The following is a 17,731-nucleotide window of genomic DNA, read 5'->3' as shown; positions in this document are numbered from 1 at the left end:
ACCAGGAAAGGTTGCCACATGGTTTTAGTTGAAATCCCCCTAGTTCCTATGCCTCTGCTTACAGTGATTTTTTGTAATTTACTGTAAACATTATGTCAGTTATATTAATGTTAGTTAGGGTGCTGGGACTCCAAGTGGTGACCTCTGATCTTACAGACTTTATTAAGTGATGAAAATACTTTATATAGCTTGTTATAAGAATGCTGGATTTATAGGAGTATAGCAAAACATAGCAATGCATTATGGTATTCCTTTTTTCACTCTTTTATTTCCTTCACAAGAAAACTTACTCATCATTCTGAATGTCAGAGTTAGTTGAATGTACCTCTACCAGTGAAAAGAAACAGCTGTTAGGCTTCCCCATACTTCAGCTTTTCCTTTATGTCTCAACCCTTAACTGCAAGTAAAAGCATGGTTCAGATTCCCATTTCGTTTGTTCCTTATTACAATAATATTTGCAAGTATAACGTATTTTGCAATTTGAGAATGCTCACTGTGGGAACAAACCTGACCAAGACATTCAACTTGGCTACTGAATAGCTAGTTTGTAATTACAACATTTTGGCTGTAGTCTAGCAGTTATTGATGTCATCAGGTAAACATCAAATTGCCAGGCATTGTAACTGCCCTGATCTGAAAATTAATTTATAAAATAAAATCAACTACTTCAATTTTTTTCCACTGTTACAAACCAATAGATTTAAGAAAAAAAAAAATCCATGGCCAGACATGTACATTGTGGTTTTGGTGGCTGTATTGCTATATTTCAAATACATTTGGGTTTTAAATTAAATGCTTGTGATTGCCTAGAGCAGTGATTATTTCCTAGTATGCCAATTGCTTCTTGAGTCCAACATGCTACTGGACAGTGCCTTAAATATTATACCTGACATTTATGTTTCAACAAATCATCATAGTCACTGTAATAAGATTACAACAGCTATATAAATTTATGGTTTGACTATAAAATCTTTTCCTTTTTTTCTTTTTTTTTTTTTGGATTAAAAAATGCAGTTTCCATTTTGTATCATTCCAAATGATACACTCCAGTGTATCATTTTCCTTATCCTAAATTGACCTGCCAGTAAGTAGCTTGGCAATTTACAGAGGCCAAAAAATCTGCATGCATCTTGATAGTTTATGAGTCTTGTACCAGTGATAACAGTTCTTCCTCTGACCAGCAAATGCTGACAGCTTACACTGAAATAGGTGTCACATCCAGTATGTTTCCATGCTGAATTTTCAATGATTTTTTTTTTCTTTTCTGGTAGTCATATTGTTTGGTAATTTTATAATTCCTCTCTTAAGAAACTTCAGTTTGAGAAGGACTTTCAGGCCATGCTGCCAAAGCCTAGAAGTTATTATTTACTCTGTGGATTTCTAGGCAGGCACAATGAGGTGAAATAAGTGGATTGATTTATTTAATTGCAGAAGAGTTATTTTGTTGGCTAAGCAGCCACCACTAGGCTGAACAGTCAATATTCGGAGTGTCAACCTCCACCACCAAGATTTAATGAAGACACATGGCTACTGATCAGCAATGTGGGGTTTGACCACTACAGGGCTAGACTATGAGGGCTTTTTAAGCTGAACAGATGGCATTTATAAAACACCTTGCATTTCCTTTTTTTATTGGGTGAAATTATCCACCTTATTCTCTCCCATCCTCCTTCCTTTTAATACTATTTCGATGGGATTGTGAATAAAAAGACACACAGATGATACTACTTCAGGTAGGTGAATATTAAATCATATAGGAATTGTACAAATGTCATGTTTACTTTTAGATAGACACTCACTCAGGTAAGGGATATTAGAGCAAATTAGTGTATTACAGAGACTGTAATTAAGGAGCCAGCATTTAGGAATATAGCCTACAACAATAAGTAATGTGTAGCTACAACATCATGTAAATACTGTTCAAAAGAAACTGAATTTCTTCTAAAAGACTTTACCAATTTTATACCCTTATTTGAGCAAGATCTTGTAAAACAATGTTATGATCTTTCAAGCTTAGTATTTTTAAGAATTAATAGTCTGATAACCTTTTGATTTTATCACTGGTGCATTCATTTGGAGTCTTAACTGGAACTGAGTTAATAAATCAACAACGCTTTAAATAAAACTACCTTAATTTGCTAAATAAGCTGATATGTTCTTAGGGTATCAGGAAAAAAAGTGGGTCTATTTCCATATTTACAGTAGGTTACAACCTTGAAAGGAAATAACTTGGCACTATCCCTAAATTTCAGTCCCTTTCAACAACTAACTTCATAGGGAACTGGAGGTTTTGCTTTCAGGCATAGATATGTATATACAAGCATGCATATTTCCATGTATGTAATTACTAGACTGTGTTGTGGTCATAAGGCCATTTCTTTGGACCTCTGTGATAAATGAGAGTTTTACGTAATAATCCACAAATATCGAAAAACATTCTGCTAAAAGCCGAAATCTGAAGCAGTCCAGCCCCAGGAGAATGCTGTGCATTTTTGTGGAAACAGGCTAGCTTATACAAGATGGGAGTTATTAGAATTTTTCTTTCTTTCTCTCTGTCTTCTTTTTTATTTTAATTTTTGGTAAAACCAGTAGTTAAAAAAAGATTCTGAAATACTTTTAGCTGCAGAAAACATCAAAAAGACTTGTATCTGCTGCTGGAATTAATTTATAGAATTCTTGTAATACACTCAGAATTCATGGTTAATAAGTACCCTGAATTTACTGGTGACACTATTCCTTTCTCATGTCTCCTCTTTCCCCCTACATTCTTATTCTCTTTTCATTGATTTCCTTGATTTCATTAATAGTTTGCTTTGTCCCTGCTGCCTACCCGAGTGTTTTATTCAGTATTCCTCAGTACAAGTTCTTACTGTGTAAAGCACTGACAGAAATAAGCTGAAAGGCCATCCAGTTTCTACTCTATGACCTCATGCCAGTTCAGGTATTTTGTCCTTAAATTCCTTCTTCTCTCCATCCTCTCGCTATCCCTGCATTGCTCCCCCGAGCAGAATTATGTGTTTTTCTGTGCAGTCTGGAAGCAGCGAATTTTCTAGATAACTCTTATGTCAGATAAGTTATATTCTTTGCTTTTATCCTCATTTGTGACAGTCCTTCAAAAGACAGAGCAATTTAGAAAGAGAGAGCTATTGTGCAATGCTCACCTCAGTACCTGGGATTAGTTCAGTGGTTGATCACTTCTTTAATGCTTTTGATAGTTTAGTGTTCTGTATCTTTGTTTAATGAGCTATATGCTAACATCTCCCATGCTTATCAAAACATGTCATGTTAAGCTGCTGCTTCTTTCCCTATCACCAGACCACTTTCTGCCATAAGACATTCTGTGATGTGGTTGTCAGAGGCCAGCTTGAGCTCAGCGATCGTGAAATGATAGAGTTCTCGATTCTTGATGAAGTAGGGAGTGGGGGGCAGCAAAACCACAACCATGGACCTCCAGGGGAAAGATTTTGGACTCTTCAGGACACTGACTGATAGAATTTCTTTAGGAGACAGTCCTGAAGGGCAAATGGGGTCCAGGAAGGCTGGACATTCTTCAAGAAGGAAGTCTTAGAGGCGCAGGAGTAGGTTTTCCCCATGTGCTGTAGGATGAACTGGTGGGGAAGATGACTGGCCTGGCTGAAGAGGGAGATCTTGCTGGGACACAGGAGAAAAAGCAGAGTTTACTGCTTTTGGAAGAAGGGGCAAGCAACTTAAGAGGACTACAGGAATCACGTTAGGTCATGCAGAGAGAGAATTAGAAAGGCAGAAGCCTGGCTAGAACTCAATCTGGCCACTCGTGTAAGACATAATAAAAAATGTTTTCACAAATATATTAACAACAAAAAGAGAGCCAAGGACAATCACTATCCTTTATTAGATGCAGCAGGTTGGGGGAGTGGGAACATTGCCGCTAAGGGTGAGGAAAAGTCTGAGGTGCTTTAATAGTAAGATCAGTTGTCTCCAGAGCATTCAGCCCCCTGAGCTGGAAGAAAGGGATGCAGAGCAGAATAAAGCCCTCATCATCCAGGAGGAAGCAGTTAACAACCTACTATGCCACCGAGACACTCGCAAGTCTATGGAGCCTGATGGCATACACCTGAGAGTACTGAAGGAGCTGACAGAGGAGTTTGCCAAGACACTTTCCATCTTTTATCAACAGTCTTGATTAACGGGGGAGGTCCCAGATGACTGGAGGCTTATCAATGTGACACCCACCTACAAGGAGGTCTGGAAGTAGGATCTGGGCAACTACAGGTCTGTCAGTCTGATCTCAGTGCTGGGAAAGGTCATGGAGCAGATTATCTTCAGTGCAATCACGTGGCATGTATAGGACTACCAGGGGATCAAGGCCAGTAAGCACAGGTTTTGGAAAGGCAGGTACTGCTTGACTAACCTGATCTCCTTCTGTGACGAGGTAACCTGCTTGGTCGATGAGAGAAAGTCTGTGGAAATTATCTACCTAGACTTGACACTGTCTCCCACAGCATTCTTCTGGACAAACCTGCTTGTGGGTTGGATAAGCATTACCTTCATGGCATAAAAAATTGGCTGGATTGTGAGGCTGAAGAGTTGTGGTGAATGGACTTAAATCTAGCTGGTGGCCAGTCAGAAACTGTTGTTCCCCATGGCTCAGTGCTGCGTCTGGTTCTGTTTGATATCTTTATCAATGATCTGGATGAGCAGATTGAGATGATACAAAATTGAGTGGTAGTGTCAATCTGCTCAAGGGCAGAGAGGCTCTGCACAGGGCTCTGGAGAGAGTGGATTGATGGGCCAAGGCCAGTTGTATGAGGTTCAACAAGGCTAAGTGTTAGGTCCTGCTCTTTGGTCACAACAACAGACCTGGGAGTGCTGGTTGGCAGCCAGCTGAACATGAGCCAGCAGTGTGCCCAGGTGGTCAAGAAGGCCAACAGCATCCTGGCTTGTATCAGAAGCAGTGTGGCCAGCAGGATTAGGGAAGTGATCATGGTCCTGTACTCGGCTCTGGTGAGATTACACCTCAAATATTGTGTTCAGTTTGGGGCCTCTCACTAGAAGGATGTTGAGTTGCTGGAGCACATGCAGAGGAAGCCAACAAAGCTGGTGAAGGGGCTGGAGAACAAGTCTTACGAGAAGCAGCTGAGGGAACTGGGGTTGTTTAATCTGGAGAAGAGAAGGCTGAAGGGAGAGTACAACTCTCTGAAAGGAGGTTGTAGTGAGGCACGTGTTGAAACTGTGTCTATTTTGTAACAAACTTTTAGCATATCAGTCATGATTTCTTGATGTTCAAGCACTGAATCTTCTTTCCACATGTAAATTAAGAAATTTCTCTGTTAATCCTGTTAAACTGATGGCGGGTGGCATTCCTGATCCACTGAGTTGCTGAATTTATCAAAAGAGAGCTTCCTCCTGTTAAAGCCACGGAAAATATCTCAAGAAAGATCAGTAACACACTGATAAGCTCTGCTTGGCAGTGAGATGATTGGACACCTTCTTTTTCCCACTCAGCTCTGAAAAACATAGAAGTGGAGATTACAGTCAGTAGGAAAAAGCAGAAAGAGTACTGCCAAATGCCCACTGAAAAAAAAAAAATTAACTTCTTCCCCTTTGCAAGATGAATGGTTTAAAGTTCATGAGAGGCTACATACTAAATCATATTCTTCTTCTCTCTCCTTGATGTCCCTTAGAGAATAGCTGACCTTGAATTTCTTGCCAGTAGTTTAGAAAAGTGGATAAAAAAATATATAAGAGGAAGGGTAGGAGGACTTCCCACTGATTTATCAGATGGGGTTCTCCTCTGCTCCAGGGACACTGCTGTTTGTCTCTCTCATCTCTTTCCTTGATTACAGTCCTGTCAATCTTGCTTCTTACTTCTCTTTCTCACTGAGTCTCTGATGTTAATATTTCAGGCAAAATTTAAGTTCCCAGAAATGAAGAATGCCAAGACTATAGGTGCTTGTGCTACTGAGTCAGCTTTAAAATGCATTATTAGAAGATGCAAGCTTATAGTAAGAAATAGGAGAGAGTGCAAACAGGGTCAACTTTAGCAGATGTTCAATTCAGTCAAATAGAAGGCTTTAGGTCTCCTACACGATATCCCTAGCTCAGTATAATTTTTTTTTTCATATAGTTAATTCAGCTCAGTCTTTTGCATACTCCTGTCTTCCTTAGTTTACAACAATGGCAGGTCTTCTAAAAGCCCATCAAATCCCACCCCGACTCAGAGACCATCGGAGATCCAGCAACTAGCTATCCCATAGATACAGAGCTTAACAATCCTGACCTAATAGTAATGCCACAGGGCCATCAGCAATTGATCCTCACATTAAGCAAAGGTCCTGTTCCCTGAAAAACTCACTCCAGTCTCATCAGGCCTAGCTGTGGATGCTCATGGCACAACTAGCTTCCAAAAACACCCTGGTGAAATTGGAGATCCTATTCTTTGACAGTTTTTCTGGCTGGATAAATGAGTCCCTGCCACATTCATAATTTCATGGGCACAACAATCTTAACTTTAATCATGGCTACATATTAAACGTCTATCTTTCCCTTCTTCAGTGATCAGTATAGATGAACAAAGCATATCTACTCAGAAGAAAAAGTGAGTTAAAATGCCTTTGCCTCACCCATCGATAACAGCAGAGATAGCATGCCAAATTATTTTCTGTAGCTTGGTACTGACCAATTTAAAGTGCTGGCTACATCGTTACAGACCCAGTCTACTTTGCAGTGCCCACAATGCTCAGGAAATCTACAGTAGTCACCTTTGGACAGGGTTAATACAACATTACCATGAGGGCAAAATAAGATATCAAATCTCCCTTTCCCTATGGTGTTCAAAAAGGTCAGAGAACTCCTACTTATCTTATGCTCCTTCCCCACCCAAAGCTAGTGCCTACTTCATTGTCTCAACAACTGACTGGCTAATCATGGTGTTGTCGGCATCCTGTACCCACTTACACAAGCTTATGGTCTGTATAAGGCACTGGCATCTGGGACAACCATATTCATCCACTGGTCCTCTTAATGCCATTGCACCCATCTTCACTCTGTTCAAAGTGCAATGATACATGCACCGATGAGTTTATCTACTAACTTGTCAGTTGACCCAAGATGCTTTCAAAATAGGATACTTGAAATCCTACTTTAAAGAGAATTGCTGCATTTTTCTAGCCATGTGTTTTGAACAGACTATCCGGATAACTGAGTATTTTCTCAGTGGTTATTCATAATCCTTCCCTCACTCTTTCCAGACACTAGCTCACCCAGTGCCTCTAGCTCAGCAGTAAAAGATTAAGCTCACTAGGTGCTCGTAACAAGCTAATTGATTAAAGGAATATTTCACCACCACATATTTGATGACAGGTCAAAAAATATTGTAGAATATCTAGGCACTTGTCTGTGCTAACAAGCTTATCCCTATTAACTGTGGATGGCTGTAAGGTAGTTTCTTATAGTACTAAAGTGTTTTTTTCTGTTTTCCCATTACTGTAGCAAGCCACAGAGAGTAAATATCATGTCATCCCTGAGTCTGTAAACCTGAAACTTAAACAGAACATCAACAATTCTTATTTAAGATGAGAAGTATTCTGTACAGAAAATACTGTTAAATGGAAGGCAGACTAAAATAACTATTCATTTTTTTTTTCTTTTCGCTGGCATCTTATTTAAGTCTTCCTTCATGATATGAAACAGAACTTTAAAAAATCTCTATGTAGTTACTACCTTCAAAAAGAAAAGAAAAGAAAAGAAAAGAAAAGAAAAGAAAAGAAAAGAAAAGAAAAGAAAAGAAAAGAAAAGAAAAGAAAAGAAAAGAAAAGAAAAGAAAAGAAAAGAAAAGAAAAGAAAAGAAAAGAAAAGAAAAGAAAAGAAAAGAAAAGAAAAAGGGGAAAAAATAAAATCACTGTATAGGATGAATCTGTTCTGGGCTGAATCAATTCAACAGTGAATGACATTACAGTTCAAATAGCTTTTGCAGAAATTAAACTACAATGGAATTGAAGCCAAGACAAAACAATTAAAAGAATGAAAGAGAAGCCTACAGAGAAACAAGCTCGGCTAAATGAGGCATCAGGTGACCAAGAATGCGGGTCTGAGACTGGCCAGGCAAAAAGATTTTAGCAAAGGAAAAGTTGTATAAGTGACTTGGATTGCTTGAGGGTGATGCAGTGGGGTTAAATTGTGGAAAATATCAGGATAACTTCAGACTCTTCTGAAACTGAACCTGAAACAGACCCCAAAATCCCAGTGTGTCATTTATTCTCTCATCAAACACACATCAGCCCAGTGCTTCCTTGTAAGCGTTGATTACTCACAGCCCAGTCAACTGTTGTGAAGTGAATAGATCTCTGAGGGAAAAGTGTCTGGGAAATTTTGGCTTCCAAACTTCAACAGCTATCTGCTGAGAATGTGTAAAATATGCTTGAGCAATTGTAAATAGATCAACAATGGTAGGATTTTCATAAGTAAATATAAAAACACATTCTTGACATGAGGGCCATCATTCTTCCAAATCTCAAATCACTCCTCCAGAGCAAACCATTCTAGAGCTTTTATAAGCGAAGATGATCAAAGTAATTTTAAAAGCTGAAAGCTTTTTTCCTTAGCATAATTCTCGGAAATTGCTGGCCATTTTTGGCAGAAATTTTCCTAAAAACATTCCAACTGAAGCAGAAATCCAGCATGGAAAATTTCAGCCTGATGGTCAAACTTTGGCTAAGTCATTATGAAACAGCCTCCAGCTATTTATGAGAAAGTGTTAGACAACCTTAATAATAGGTATTGTTATCAACTGGGCTATAATAGACATAGTTGTGTGCACATATACTGCCCTAGCTAACTATTGAAGACATTTCTGTTTATAAAAGGATTTACCCTTCCCACATAGATCTTAAGTAAATGTGTGATGGTGTACAGTGTTAGGAAAGTTTTTATTGGCAAGTATGACTGTATTACCTACATGTGGCAAAGCCACGACTGATTTAAAAACACCATGCCAAGACACACTCTAAGCCAGAAAATACCACTGTGTGTTTTGTCTCTATCACATACTTTAGAAATGGTTTAGACAGTTCAATTTATTTTGGTTTTTTATAGGTGCTGTATTTTGTGTCTTTCCTTCTTATAACTTTTTTTAAATGAAGGATAGGTAATTTTCGGCCTTATACACATAAATATCAAGCAAAATCTATATTTTTATTTGAATCAAAATATGCCAATTTTAAAATCTGAATTCTGTGACTTACTAGAGCCTAGAATAAACACTATGTATGAGCTCTTGAAGAGATGCTGAAATCTCTAGCTGTGGTGATCCTTCAGTCTCCTATCTATTTAAAAACAAAGACTCACTTCTGTCTGAAGTGGAAGGAAGGGAAAGTAAAAGGGTTTATGTTTGAAGCAAGGAAACAACAAAATTATGTAACTATGTATCATGTGATCATAATAGTAAAACATCCTTGATATTCTCATCTAGATAGTAGGAAGAAATGAATATTTATCAGTACGTTGGTGAGGGAGCTGTGCACAACACAGCAACAAGGTAATCTTACCGTTCTTTTATTACCTTTGAGAAGGTATGAGAAGTTGCGGTGCAATTAGGCCTATCACATCGAATTGTCAAGACGTTTTAGACTTTTGACTAAGAGAAAAAAATAATCTCTGAGCATGAAACTTCAAATCACATCTCATTCAAACTAGTAAAGCAATACTGTTTAAGTCCACACAGGTAATCATACAGGCACAGTGGTCTGTCACACAGGCGGATTAATGGATGCAGTCAGGAGCAGAGATCTTTTTGGTTTTAATGTATCTTTCTTAATTAACAAGAGTTTTTAAAAAATTGAGATAAACAAATTATTGTTCCAATGCTGTCATAGTTACAGTGAGATTTTTCCATTTTAGGTACTATATTTAGATTTCAAATGCAATTAGCCTGCCAAATGCTTATCTAAAATTCTTAATTAGAAAGAAAACATTCAGATAATCAGAATGTCCTGTCCATGACTCTGAATGACTTTCCTTCTCCTCTTCTGCCATATTCTAATCTCCAAGGTACTTCACAATCCAATGTCTTTCTTGGCTTTTATATTTTTTCTCTACACATCCATTTCAGGCTTTTAAACACAGCTGTACACTAAAAAACTTGGTCTTCATTGTGTAGTCCAACTTAATTGAAGTTGTTCTTGGAAAAAATCATTTTCTTCCAAGATATTTTCTGTGTCCTATGATGCTTTAATTTATTTTTTATCTACTTTATTTATTATTGTGATTTGCTTTCTTGAGCATTGCCCTGAGCGCCTCAGAGGGGTTGGAAGCTGGTGGCTATGTAAATAAACCTATTATTGTTCAAGATGTTTGTTTCATTTGAGGGCCAAATTCTGCTCACAGTTAGACTGGGGAAATCCTGCTGTCTTCAGTGTGATTGCACAGAAAAAAGGAAAGCAGGCGTTGGCCCTAAGTCTCTTTTTCAGTCATTTTTTGTTTATCTCACAGCTTTACAACTTGTTATGTGAGACAGTACTTTTATTTGTAGACAGTCTCCTAAATTTTCTTTTAGTGAAAGGAATTATCAATCCCTTCTCAAGATTCTGGTCTGCCTCTGCATAGGTGCTCTGTTAATCCTGTCCATTACAGACATTTTGCAATACTTGAATTCCTGTATGAGGTACCCAAACTCTACACACTGCACCAAAAGTGAGGAAAAAGGCTGATCCAAATCTAACGATCAGGTAGCAAAGATAGGGGAGGTGTTCCCCTTCTTCCAAAGGTCATAAACTCTCCCTTTTTTCCTGAGTTCCAGCTAAAGCTCTCTGTTCAGCCAGGCTGGCTGTCCTCCCTTCTGGATCATCTTCTGGCACGTGGGTCTGGCCTGCTCTTGCAGCCTTAAGTCTTCCTCCCTGAAAAATGTCCAGCCTTCCTAGATTCCTTAGCCCTTCAAGACTGTCTCCCAAGGGACTCTCAACCAGCATCCTGAACAGGCCAAAGTCTGCCCTCTGGAACTCCAAGGAAGTCCAAGTCTGGAAGTTCTGCTGAGCACCACACCCCCACCCCCTACTTACTGCTCCAAGAATCAAGAATTCTATCAATTTGTGATCACTATGCCCAAGAAAGCCTCCAACCATCACAACATCCTCAAGTCTCTCTCTGTCTGCCAACAATAGGCTCAGCGGGACACCTTCCCCTGTTGGATCACTCACCAGCTGTGTCAGGAAGCTATCTTCTGCATATTCCAGGAACCTTCTAGACTGTTTCCTCTCTGCTGAATTGTATTTCCAGAACAGATCTAGTAACTTGAAGTCCACCATGACAGCAAGGTCTAGCAACGGTGAGACTGCTGCTGATAGAACTTTGGAGAACGTGTCTTATGAAAAGCCAATGAGGGAACTGGGATTGTTTTGTGTGGAGAAGAGGAGGTTGAGGGGAGACGTTATTGCTCTCTGCAACTACCTAAAAGGAGGTTGTAGAGCAGTGTGTGTTGGTCTCTTCTCCCAAGATAGGACAAGATAGGTGATAGGACAAGAGGGAATAGCTTTAAGCTACATCAGGGGAAATTTAGATTGGACATTAGGAAAAATTTCTTCATAGAAAGAGTTATCAAGCACTGGAACAGGCTGCCCAGGGAGGTGGTTGAGTCACCATCCCTGGATGAGTTTAAAAGGTGGATAGATGAGGTGCCTGGGGATATGATTTAGTAGTGGACGGGTACGGTTGGAGTTCATGATCTCAAAGGTCTTTTCCAACCTAATGATTCTATGATTCTATGCATACTTTATCTGCCTCTTCATCCTGGTTTTGTGCTCTGTAACAGACTTCCACCATGATATCTGTCTTGTTGATCTTCCACCTGAACACTCAACCCTATTGGCACCATCATTAAGTTCTAGACAGTCCAAACACTCAATAATATACAGGGCTACCCCTGTATTCATATTATAGTTTATGAAAAGGTATTTTGCTGTCATCAGTTATTCTAGTACTAGCTTTAAAACAAGTTTATCAAACTACTTTGGTCCTTTTCAGGATTTTGCTATATATACAAATAGCTTTTGCTCTGTTTTAATCCAAGTGCTGTATTAAGTGGGAAAGGAGCAGTCTACGCAACAGACTCTTGGTAAAACCAGACTTTGTGGATGCTGAATAATTTCCAGGGTACATAAAGTGATTATACACAATTATGAAGAAAATACCTACAACAATGGTTAAAAGCAGTGACTCCATATCTGTCTCAATCAGTCCCTATAATCAAGATTTTCAGAAGCTGGAAGAGTATACCAAGTGAGTATATTCTTATAGGTTGGTTTTATGGTCTTCCATCAGCAACCATCAAAAGTAAGGCATGGGGGCAGGCAGAACTTTGGTTTGATTCAGTAGATCATTCTGACAAGCACTGCATCTAGAAAAAAAATCCTATAAAAACTAGGTAAACAGAGTTTAAAAACCAAACTTGCAATATGCAAAACTTTTTAATCAACTGCTTAGCTGGAGCACCTTATGGTCATTCCCATTTTACCCTTGCCCCAAGCCTCAACTTCACGTAGTTTATTAAAATCTTATTTTAATATGTGATACAAAAATTTTCTTACAAAGTGATGTGTCTTCTTTTGAATGACTGATGTGTTTTGCCTATTTAATTTCTAAACAAAACCTCTGAAGCATTTAAAATGAGTGTTTAAAACTCAGGCAGCTGTAGTTAAGATGACAACTAGAACTGTTAGGAAACCAGCAACAGCACACATTAACATGTCACTCAGTGAAACCTTCTATAAAACTAAAATCCTAGGAACAAGCTGTCTAGCAGAAAGACTTGGCTCCTGGAGTAAATTGCTGCTTTGGAGTCACATATAAAAAGAATATTTGCAAAACAAAAGACCGGAACAAGACCAGAGACCTGCCAATCCACTAGATATAGTTGAGGAGAGCAGGGACTGCTACAGACATCATGTGTGATTTAAACAGCAATGTATCTTCATCTGCATACCATTTACCAAAGATCAGCGACATTCCTGTAGGGCCTGAGTCAAATATCAGTATTCAAAAATAAATTTTCAGGTAAGGTGAAGGTAGGGGCCAGGGACAAGAGCCACAGACAGAGCAGATTCAAAGGAAAACAAGCATAGGAAGGTGGCTCTTAGGTACATCTTCTTTACTGTGTCTCACACAGAAAACCTGTACTGCTTTTGAAGAGATAGGAGGGAGGATAAGCAGCAGGTCATGCTTACAAAAATCTGGTTTTCGTAGCTACACCCACTACAACTTCAATTTCCTGTCCTCTTTATCAGAAAAATGAGACAAACAGCAGAGATATGCCAAAAGCAGGTTCGCAAAAGGAACATATAGGAGGAACCTATGGAAATAATATGTGATAATTTAGTATGTAACTTCAGGTAAATTTACTTATGATCAGTAGCACCTTTAAATATATTTTCCAAGTAACCAATAGAGAGAAAAATTTAAGCAGGCCTTAAAAAGAATCTTAGCAGCTGCAGGACAACCCACCTCTCACAAAGCTATTATCAGCCCTTCATTTTTCAAAAGCTTACAGAAGGAAAGCGCAAGTTTCCAATTCGAGGTTAGTTACACAAAATTAAAGCCTTTTCATGACCATTAAAAATAATGGGTTTTTTCCAATGGCTTTGTGTCCTGTGGCTTGCTGAATTCTTTATTGGACTATAACAAGATTGTCTAGCAGAAAGAAATTTTAACTTACATTTTTGTTTGTCTGGTGTCTGATAAAGTTCAAACTCCAGTTCACACTTCCCTCCCCCCACATCTTCCTGTCTTATCTTGTTACTAGTCTAAACTTAACTATTGCTATTAATTATTCTGCTTTTTTAATTCATCACATGTAAATGTCAGGATTACTAATAATTGCTAACTACCCCACACTAAAAGACTAGTGGTTGAGAGATGCATTCTTTTCAGGTCCAGCTATTTACTGAAAATTAGTTTATCTACCTGACTCATTACAATGGAAAAGGCAACCACACTCAGGGCACCTGAAGTGTTGTGACTCGCAAACATTGCAAATACTATAAGTCCTCTCATTTTTGTGCATGTATTGTACATTACAGATAGAAAAGCAAAATGACACCAAATGACTTGGCATGGGAAAGAGGGCTGGCATAACACCAGTTAGAAAATCTGCCAAATATTGCTTTGTTTAAATTGGCCCAATGCTTCTCAGACTCCGATATCTTTGACTGATGTCCCTGCCAAGAAGATTATGAAGTGGCGAGTTGTTTGAGAACACCATATCTCAATTTACTTTAGTAGGTTTACCTTTTGAAATGCAGTAAAGCTTTCTAGTATTAGAATAAGAGTATAGCTACAACAAGCATATGGCTGCAAAAAAAAAAAAATAGGCAATTCACAATTGTTCCTTGAGTCAACTATCATAAGCATTTGGACAACCTTGGGATAGTTTCTAATGAGAAAGATAGGTCAATTCAGGTTTATTCTTTTCCTTTTTTTGATAGGTATTTGGTTAAAAGTAAATCCCATACTTTCTACTTGTAAATATTGTAATACAGTTTCCCTAGCTTAATGCAGAAAATTCTGCTTTGATAAATTTGAAAATTGTTCAAGTCTGAAAGTCTTCCATGAATATAAATGTGCATTTTTAAAATCATATCTGTTTGGTTTTTCTCTGGAGTTTAAAGACCAACCTGTAGTAGTAATTTCTAAAGTTCAAATAAACAGCAGATTTTTTTCCATTTATTCATTATAACTAAGGAGAAAATCTTAATCTATATTATCAAATTGTCTGTACTTCATACTGCAATTATATTAGTGTTAATGTATTTATCTCAGTTAAAAACTCACACTTCACATGTGTTTGCCAAAACTAAAAATTCTATCCTATTTTTAAATGGAAAACTTAATTTTGGAAGTAAGTTTCATGCATCAACCAGTTGAGGAGCAATACATTTACACATCTTGTGTAACTATTGAAAGAAAATGAATGGTAATTTTTTGATTGAAGAACCGTGTATAATCTGCTTCTAGTAATAAAGACTTACTTTGCAAAGGGGTTTATCATAAAATGAGAACCACCACAGTTACATAGTGATTTTTGTGTTTTCCCAGTTAAAATTGGGAAATATTTTTTTTCTATGCTCAGTTACATGCAAAGATTCAACTACATCAAACACATTTTTAGTGTGAGTGTCTAATATTTGTTTTATTTATTCAAAAAGGAACTTTAAGGAACTTTTTGATAAGTCTAACAAAGACACGTTACCTTTTGCAATCAAAAGTACTGCTGTCATCTGTGACACATAATAGGTTTTGAAAAGCACCTCTATTGAAAAGTGAGATCTGGTTAGTCTGCCAACAACATAAAACTGCCATACTTGTTCAAGTCTCCTCTTCTGACAATAAAAAGAATTAATCACCACTACCATGAGGTCAATAATGAAATAGAAGTACTTTGAAATCACAAATGTCGGGTGATCCTAGCATCCACTGACAGCAATCCTGCAAGGTGAATGAAGGTTAAATAGAAGCAGCTGATTGGTAATAGATTTTCTGGGATATACTTTCACACTGTAATTAAATATATTTCTGTCAACTATATTGCAGTTAATATAATCAATTATGTTATATTTATGTATAATAATTATTTAAGATCATTTCAGATTTCGAAGTCCTCTTCCATGGACAAATGTTTGAGTAATATGAAATGTCATTTACTAGATTTTGCTGGTTAATATCAGGGGTCTTTTAACATTTAACAGTTTTACATAAATGTCTTAAGGAGAATCTCTGCTAAAGGGATGAAAAGACACCTGAATCCCAGGCTGAAAAAATGCATCTATTATGTGCAGCGTTCAGTAAAACAGTTACTGTGGGGATGCCATGCAAGATATGTAGTGGCAGAGTGAGCACAGTTAGCGCAAAACAGTACAGATAAGCCCAGTCTAGGTAGCAGCGTAGAACTTAGAACCATCAGAGAAGCTACACTAGAAAAGAAAGCCTGTTATAAAACGTAGCCAATGGATGGTAAAGCAAACTTTGTAGGCTAAAGCCCTCTGAGAAGGCAAGAAACAAAATAAGATAAAGTTTTGGAATGGTAGGCGGGAATAGATAGCCAAAATGAGTCAATAAAGGCTGCTGTGTAAAAAAGACCTCATTTCATAGGAGAACAAAAGCAAGCTTTTCAAAGGAAAAGACCTCTTTTCATGGGAGATCAAAAGTAACATTTTCAAAGCCATGCATTTCTCTAGTATGCACTGGTAATGAATTGGCTATGCCATTCAGCTTTTGAATGTCTTCTGAATTTTTGGAACTTAATTTAGCCAGATTTTTCTGAAGTCTTCCTGACTATATAATGAGAATTTTATAGTGAAAGTGAGATATTTTAAAAAATTGGTCTCTTCCAAAATGTATGCCTCCAACAGTATGCTTGGCCCATAAGAAAGAAATAGGATATCCACAGGTAAACATGTATTTGTTTTATTTAATCTAACAATATACAGAGAAGCTGATATTTTCCAAGATGTCTTGCAAATTTGAGTGTTCACTACAATTACCACAAGGCCCTTTCAAAGAGTGGAGAGGAATTATTATTTTGGCTGGTATGGTTAAAATATGGCTTGGATAGAAATTTGGGCTTTTTCTTATTTCTGACATCAGAAGCCTCTAATTTAGCAAATTGTGTAAGCACATACTTGTTTTGAAGTATATCAGTAGTCCCACTACTCATAGGTTTAAAATTAAATACGTGTTTAAATTCTGTTTTGGCCAAGACCCTAAATTAAAGCTAATAACAATTAACTAGTTGAAGTTACACTGAGCGAATAAGAACAGAGACAGACTCTTGTTTAATCTTCCCGAGCCCTGTTGAACTGAAACTCTGATGTGTCTTGGTATTAGATTCAAAGCTGGCATAGAAAATCTAACTCAATTTTTCTCCTAACTTCTAGTTCAAAGGCATCATTCTTTTGTCTGTTTTTAATACTTAAAAAACCATGCAGATGTCTTTTAATCAAATTAAAATATGGCCATGTAAAAGGCACTTTCTGAGAATTACTCTTGTCATCAAACACTAACGTTACAATGCTAGCATTGCAGTGTTATACAGAGAAATATGAGTCCTGAAGGGCCAAATTCTTTTTGTAATCATATTTAACATGGGCCCTGAAGAAAAGGTGATATTCTGGGATCCCAGGAAACATATGGGTAACAGAATATTTAGGTTTTACATTGTCACAGTTTGATATCTTGTACATACGGCAATTTGGTTCCTGCTGCTGAATTCAGATTGTTAGGCTTTTCTAACACTGATATTCAAAAAGGAGCTTATAACTAAAGTTTTTCTCTAAAAAATATAATACAAAAAGCTATAATCATATTTAGACATTGATGCATGTGGATGGCTGTAGCAACCTAACTACATACCTACACAGACAAATCCCTAGTTTCAATGTGAAGAAATACTAAACAGTACATGTAAATGGACAAAGTCCTTTGCAGAGACCACCCACCCAAATTTCTCAAAACATGGCCTTAGAAGACAAATGAAGGAAAAGGCTTTCAGTTCACCATTCCCAAGTTAAGGGTTCTGTTTCCCCAGCTGGAGACACAGCAGCCAAAAAAAGCAAATCATTGTGTCTTGTTTTAGATGTTTGTCAGGGAATTCCATGTTTGCCTTACAACAGTTGATAGAATTCATAATATTCAAGTATGCCATTTCAACTCTGAAAAAATGAAGTAATGAAAAATCACTTGGTCAGAAGGATTAATCCAAGTTGTTGAC

Source organism: Phaenicophaeus curvirostris, chromosome 3, assembly GCF_032191515.1.
Source record: "Phaenicophaeus curvirostris isolate KB17595 chromosome 3, BPBGC_Pcur_1.0, whole genome shotgun sequence".
NCBI lineage: Eukaryota > Metazoa > Chordata > Aves > Cuculiformes > Cuculidae > Phaenicophaeus > Phaenicophaeus curvirostris.
The sequence above is the reverse complement of the archived record's forward strand: the minus strand, read 5'-3'. Positions refer to the sequence as shown.